A 7500-nucleotide genomic window follows, 5' to 3' on the forward strand; every position below is an offset into this window, starting at 1 on the left:
CCCTTAGTGTTTATTTTAACCTAGCGTCCTTTGTATACAAAATGGGGCGTGCGGGAACCCCGCTCCCACCCCACTGCCAAAGGCCGCGGCCCTGGCTGGGGCCAGCTAGCTCTTTGCCCCAGTAGCTGCTCAGACAACGAGGCAGATCCTGGGTGAGCGGCAGAAAGGCATCCGGCGGCGCGTGCTTTGTCCAGTTCTGGAGTTGCCCACAAGAGGGTGGGGGCTTGAGCTAGTGACCACCTCCTTCTTTCTGCCTATTTTTGTGAGGGACTCAGCCAAATAAGAAGGTTCAAGTTTCTACACTAGGTCAAACCTTTTGTTCTTGTCGGAGGACGTCTTTTACCTGTTTTCTGTCTCTAGAGGGTACACTGACTGGCTTGTTCTCTTACCTGAAATTCTATCGCTGTTTCTTCGTCCTTCCGATAGAGGTTTTCCTCCTAAGCAAGGAGAGGAGATGCTTGTATGTTATCGTTTACACACACCTCACTGTGAGTGAGTCTACCAGACCTCCTCTTAGAGGGGCACCGTGTTGGAAGAGGCTGTGGGGTCATATAGATCCTTATGGGACAACTGAGACTCAGAGAGGGGGATAACCTAGGTGGTCAGGTCCACAGCTGCCAGAACTCAATCTCCTGAGTCCTGGTCATGCTTCTTCCATTGGGCAGCCCTGCCTGCTCCCAGAGAGTTGGTTTGGAAAGAAGGGGGCAAGGGCAGGCTGGCTGAGTGAAGCCCTGGCTGTGCTGAGGGGGTCATGTGTTCACCCCGCTCTTGGCCATAGCAATGTTCTAAGTGGAGTCATAGTGGTCACTGGTTTCCAGGGCCAGCAGCCTTTCCTGCAGCCTGATGGGCCCTTGGTGTCCAGGGCCAGGGCTCAAATCCAGGTCAGACCCAGGTAGCTGGGATCCTCTCAGCCTTCAGGGTGCAGGGACTCCACCTCCTCTGATTTCTGAGCAGTTTTACAGTTTCATTTTCTAACCCTCAGGTCACATGTGGGCAGTTAGCATAGCAATGGCTGTGTCCCCAGCCTGCTTGCCTCTGCCACATTTATAAATAGGGATCTGGGAGGGTGTGCACAGAGGGGTGGGTAGTGATGCTGACGGTGGCCTGCATGGGCATCCAGCCTTGGAAACTGGGTCCTCGGCTGACAGGGGGCTCTGAGCAGGGACAGGCAAGCTGGACACCACAGACATTTCAGGGACCTCTGATGGCCCAGTCTGGGTACCACTTCTCATAGAATGCCAGAACCGGAAGGGGCCTTACAGGTCAGTGAGTCCAGCATCCTGTCTGAAGCTTTAATCCCTATGCCAACCCTCCTGCCAAACCATCTCCAGTCTTCAGTAGAAACTATTTTGGTGCAGTCCAGTCTGGAGAGGAAGGAGAGCATGATTCTGGCCTCTCCTTGTCCGTGTGTCTTGCCCTGGAGTAGACTCAGGACTGGATGCTTGTTCAAATTAGGACCTGATTGGGTTAGGGTATCGAGTTCAACCTCTGATACTTCTTTTCCCTTCCCTTTTATCATAGCCCAGGAGAAAAGTACCTAAGTGATCTATTAGATTTTATTCCTACTTCCCAGTTTCTTGTCCCTGCAGGTATCTCCTGAGTGCCTGCAAAGAAAGAGATAGAAAAAAAAGAGGGTTCCTTAAGCACATACCTTCTACATCTTCTTTCCTCCATGAGGGTGGGGATGCAGGTCACTAGAGAGAGAGGGTGACGGGGATGATGAGGACAACCTTTCCTACAGCTGCAGCCCAGAGACCCAGCTGACCAGAATGTCAGTGAAGAAGTGGGTTAGGAGCCATCTAGTTCAAGCCCCTTGTTTTACAGATGAGAAAACAAGGCCAAGGAGGGGAAGAGACCTTCCCAAGAGACACAGTGAACGCGTGGTGTGGCAGGGATGGGATCTGCCAGGGGTATCTATGGCTGAGTATGGGCACTGCCCACAAATCACCCTGGGAGTGGGGCAAAGGAGGACACACTTCTCTCCTTTTGCTATTATTCAGTGAGATTCCCAGCTCCAGGAGGTAGCAACAGCGTCTTGGGAGTCACAGGAAGCTGTCACCTACAGTGGAACTGTGGAATCTTGGAAGCATCTCCTCCCGCTTTCTGAACAAGAAATACATCCCCTACCCACGTCCTGATGCCCAAGATTCCACCATTTGAATGTTATTCCTTTAGTTTAATGTGTTTGTTCTCTAAAAGGCACCCCATAGGTGTGAATGACTTAACAGAGCCTTTCCTGAGTGCTTTTAGCTGGGGAATGAGTAGAGGGCACTTGGAACCAGGTAGAGTAAGAGGGAAACCTGGGACTGAAGAAAGGGAGGGAAAGGGAGACAGCAAGGGAAGAGGGCTGCCCTCCAGTTTACACTGTTCTCTGGGCCACTGAGCCTAGAGCTGGGATGTGCTGGCTGGAGTGGCGGTGTGAGGGGACCATCCAGGGGAGTGTTTGCCATTACAGCCCAATCTGGGCCAACGTAACTGGAATTACTAAAGCAAATGTATTGGCCCCAGTGATGATTAGACCTCCCACATGTGTCCTCTTTGAAGACTCCACTTTCTCTGCAGGATGTCTCCTCCAGCCTTTACTATGTGGTTAACTCCCTGGCTAGCCTATGCCCCACTCTCTGCTGCTTGAAGTGTGAGTGAACGTTCTATCACCAGGTATGAGGTGTCCCCTCACTGACTGTAAGATCTTGGGGACAAGGACAGGTCTAAGGTAGCATATAAAACAAGTAGGGTGGGCAGTGGTTCCAGGGCCTCTCCTGCCCATTGAGATTCCCCTGGTGTTCCCTGCATGCTTCCTCGCCTCGGCAAAGTTAGCCAGAACTGGGGTGATGTCACTGGCAGGCTATGGGAGGGATGACGTTTGCTCTTTCTTGCACCTCTCCAGCCACTCATGCAGTTATTCAGGCTAAGTGTGTAGCTGCGGGGGCGGGGGGGCAGGAGCGATACATATGCGTGGGTTTAGGCTGGATGTCACGATACAGCCTCTGTGTCTGAGGGGCCTTCCCAAAGGGTGTGGAGGATGGAGTGCCTGCTACCCCCTCAACTCTGAGCAAAGGACAGCCTCCCTGGGGGTCCTCAGATGACTTTATCGTGCGTCTCAGCATCACAGCTGGTAATCCAGGGTATCTTCTCAATATCTAGCCCAAGTCTCTGCTGCTTCACTTACGATCCCCCATTCGTAGTGTCCCAAGAAAGAGGAGTTCTGTGGCAGGGAGTTTCAGGAATGTCTTTGAAAACAGTGTCCCCTCCCAGTTCCAAGGGCTTTGGCATGGAAGTTCTGACTTGCCCTGGATTGTCCCCTAGTATTTGGATATTGGATTATCCAGTTGGATTGAAGAGGCAGACTGTCCCATAACCAGTCCCAAAGAGTTGTGAAGGTTTTCTGAGCTCCTGCCAAGTCCTGGCAAATGAACGTTTCTGCTTGTGTGTGCCCATCTCCTCCAGCGCTGGCAGGTAGCAATAGTCTCTGTGAGATAGTGGTTGGGGGCTGGAGGGAGAGGCCCCAGGTATGCCCCAGATACAGATGCTAGTAAATCGGCTGCCAGAGCCCCGCAGGGATGCTGGGGTTGAGGCCCCATGACCTGACCTGAGCTTTTTTTTCACGATGAACCTGGGAGAAAGAGAAACAGGGAGAAAGACAGAGAGGGGAGAGGAGAGAACTGCAGCAAATAATGACCCCTTTTTACAGCATACTATCAGAGACCTGTCAGCTGGAGCGCATTCAGTGGAGGGTGATGGAGATGGGGTGAAGGTAGAAGCCGAGACTTGTGAGAAATGGTGGAAGGAAATGAAGATGTCTGCTCTCTAGGCCCAAGGAGGCACAGGAGCGTTACGACTGTCTCCCAGGGGCTACTGTGAGCAAGAGGGGACACGCTCGTTCTCTGCATCCTTAAGGGTAACAATAGGACATGTGTATATGCTTCAGGAAGACAGCCTGGGGCCCAACAGAAGGAAGAGGTTTCTCCAGCTGGCGCTGACCAAGGGAAACGTTGGTTCCCTAGGGAGGTGGTGAGTTCCTGGTCACTGGAGGAAGGCCATCAAGCAGAGGCTGGGGAATCTCTTTTATTTTTCCTTTTTTTAAAAAGTTATGTTCTATTTATTTTATTTTTGGCTGCATTTGGTCTTCGTTGCTGCGCGTGGGCTTTCTCTTTCTCTAGCTGCGGCAAGCGCGGGCTCTTCTTTGTTGCGGTGCCCAGGCTTCTCATCGTGGTGGCTTCTCTTGTTGCGGAGCCCAGGCTCTAGGGTGCGCGGGCTTCAGTAGTTGTGGCACATGGGCTTAGTTGCTCCGCCGCATGTGGGATCTTCCCAGACCAGCGCTTGAACCCGGGTCCCGTGCATTGGCAGGCAGATTCTTAACCACTGCGCCACCAGGGAAGCCCTGTGGAATCTCTTACAAGAGGAGGGAGGGAGAGGGAGAGGCAGGTGGAGTCCCTGTGGGGAAGACTCCAACTTGAGTTGAGGAATTGGATGAAATGACTTTGGAGGCTCCTTCCAACTATAAACTTCTCTGTTTTGAGGAGACTTGGGTCACAGAGGGTTTAGCTTTCAGGTTGGGCTGGGGTTCCTCCCAACTATTTGGGCCCTGCTCTGTAGTACGAGGGAGCTAGCGGATTCCAAAAGGCTCCCGGACGGAAGCAGGGGGAAAGTCTCAGGGAGATGAATGTTCCTTGTGTGAGAGGCAGAGCACCGTGGGGCAGAATCCTCATGGTTGAGGGCTTTAACCGAGTGGACTTCGGGACTAGGAGAATTCCACCAGACCTGCCCTTGCAATACACGACCTATTGAATTATTCAGGTGCATTCACTTGCTGGGGTCTGGGAAGCAAGCAGGTGTCCATGGAAAGTTTACAAACTCTTTGTAGTGAAGACATTAGTCAAGGCAGAGAGATCTAGTTTCTAATATTGGCTCTGCCACATCCTGGAGGGATGACTTTAGACAAATTACTTTCACTCTGGGAGTTGCTGATTTTTCTCATCTGTGAAATGGGGATAATGATTTCTAGCTCACAGAGTTGGGCTGAAGGCTAAATTAGGCCATGCATGTCAGGCACAGTGTTGAGACCTGATTGGACTCAAAGAAAGGTAGTTCTACCTCCCCAGGATTGGGGCTTTCTCATCAGCTCCCTTGACTGTCCCCTTGTAGGTTTCATTTGCACTGATGTCCCTGGTGTCAGTGGTCTGGTCACAGGTACCCACTTTGTGTGAGGTGCAGGGCCCTGGGAGCTGTTGCTGACCTATGGCTAGTTGGAGATGGACAGGCCTAGAGAAGCTCAGGATAGGGCCTGCCCTCTGCAGATGTGCTACAGAAAAGCATGGGTGATCAGTGGAGGGGGAATCCAGATGTTGGGCGAAGGCAGGAAGTGGGAGTGAATGGAGGCTCTCACTGCAGTGCCAAGTGGGTTGGAACAAGGACAAAACAAAAGGCTGTGCATGTTAGCAACCATTACTAGGCAACACCATTACCAGCCACCTGCATTACTAGGCACCACCATTACCAGGCAGCACCATTACCGGGCACCTCCATTACCAGCCATCTCCATTACTAGGCACCACCATTACCTGGCAGCACCATTAACAGGCAGCACCATTACTAGCCATCTCCATTACTAGGTACCACCATTACCAGGCAGCACCCTTACCGGGCACCTCCATTACCAGGCACTACCATTACGAGGCAGCGCTGGAGTCCTCATGACACTAATGGACACATACCTGCAGCCTGACAACATGCTCCCCTGCTCTAGACCTAAACTTTGTTGATGCAGCAGGTGATATGCTGCTTAGCTACAGCTCTCCAGAAATTACTGGCTCATCATGGCACTGTGTCCCCTGCTCAACATTGGGCAGCTTGGAAAGAGACGGGTACTCCAAAGCAGTGGCAGGGGAAGATGATTGAAATAGAGGTGATCCGGAAAGTCACAAAGATTTTTGGTAGCTGTCTTGCTATAGCCATGATTTCACTTCTATAATTGAGCTTCCCTGGATTCTATACCTTTGGGTGATCGGTATACATGCCCACATCTGCTCTGTAGGCCCTCAAGAAACTTTCCCATCCTCTCCTCGAGTATTATGTCTGTCAAAATCCAGAATAATGGTGAACAGATTGGATAAGGCGAAACCCCTGAGACCAATGTGTTGCTCTAGAGATTTCATAAATGAGCAGGACACAAGCAACAAATGCAAAGGCTTGGGCCACAGAGCTGGGTAGAAGCCTTTTTTAGAAAGGATGAACCCTCTCAGTGGTACTCACTGCCCCACCTTCACTTCTTCCTCTTTGTAGGCTTTGGTTTTTTCAGCATCGGCTGTATGTGGGCTGTTGAACAAATATTTGTTGATTACGAAAATGAAATAATGTGTTTTTTCCATCTACTCTGGGTAAGGCACTTGCTTGGCACCATGTTTTCTGTCATTTAGTCCTTACAGAAGCTGAGAAGCAGATATTATTATCCCTTGTTACAGAGGAGGGGCTTGAGACTGGAGACATCTCAGAGTCAAATAGTGCGACTCCAAGTTCATGCCTCTTCATCACCTCATCCTGACTCTTGCTTCCTGTCTTCAATACCTTACTCCTAAGCTGAAAGGGCAAGACTTCTTCAAAGTTTCTGGTAGGTCCTGAATTCCCATGAAAGAAGTCACCTCATTGTCTCCTTTTAGGGAAGCCCTAGATTAAGGGTCAGCTGTGGGTGCTCCAACTTCTCAATCACTGTGTGCTCTGTTGGGCGTGGTTCTCTCTAGGCTGGTGGGAGATTGGCCTCCCTGAGTGGTCTCCTTCCTTTGGAGCAGTGGTTCTTTGAGCTGGACTCTTGACCAACATGTAGAACCTGGTGGACCTTCAACGTGGCATGAATGCAGTCTCCATGCCAAACTCTTCTTGGAGTCCTGCTGAGACTCCATCCAAATATTGAGAAAATTGTCTTTAATAATTCACCCTCTCTGGCTCTTTACAGATTATGCATAGCTTTTGCTATGGGTAATATCTGCCATGCACAAATTCTATGTTTATGAAAGAATGTTTGTTTGTTTTTCAACTTTTTATTATTCAAACACACATAGGTGGAAAAAAGAGTATAATGAACCGCTGTGGACCATAATTCAGCCTTAACAATTACCAATATATGGCCATTAAAAAACTTTATTCCCCACTTCTCCCTGCACCCTCTTAGACATTGTATTGTTTCATATGTAAATGCTTCATTTATGTATTTGTAAGAGTTTAGGACTCTTTTCTTCTCTAAATATAGCCACATGCCATTTTACCACTTGAAAATTAGAACTTTATTTAAAGCTTTATTATTTTTAGTTTTTATAAAAGTAATGTATTCTCATCAAAAATATTCAGACAATATAAAAATGTATAAAGAAGAAAATGAAAATTCCTCATAAACCAATGCCCAGACATAATTACTGTTAGCATTTTGGCATATATAGTTATATATGTTTAGCACATTTTCCTTATACAGGTCTACACATATAAAATCATGCTACAGATGATGTTTAT

The sequence above is a fragment of the Leucopleurus acutus genome (genome assembly GCF_964270905.1).
Source record: "Leucopleurus acutus genome assembly, chromosome: 8".
Taxonomy (NCBI): Eukaryota; Metazoa; Chordata; class Mammalia; order Artiodactyla; family Delphinidae; genus Leucopleurus; species Leucopleurus acutus.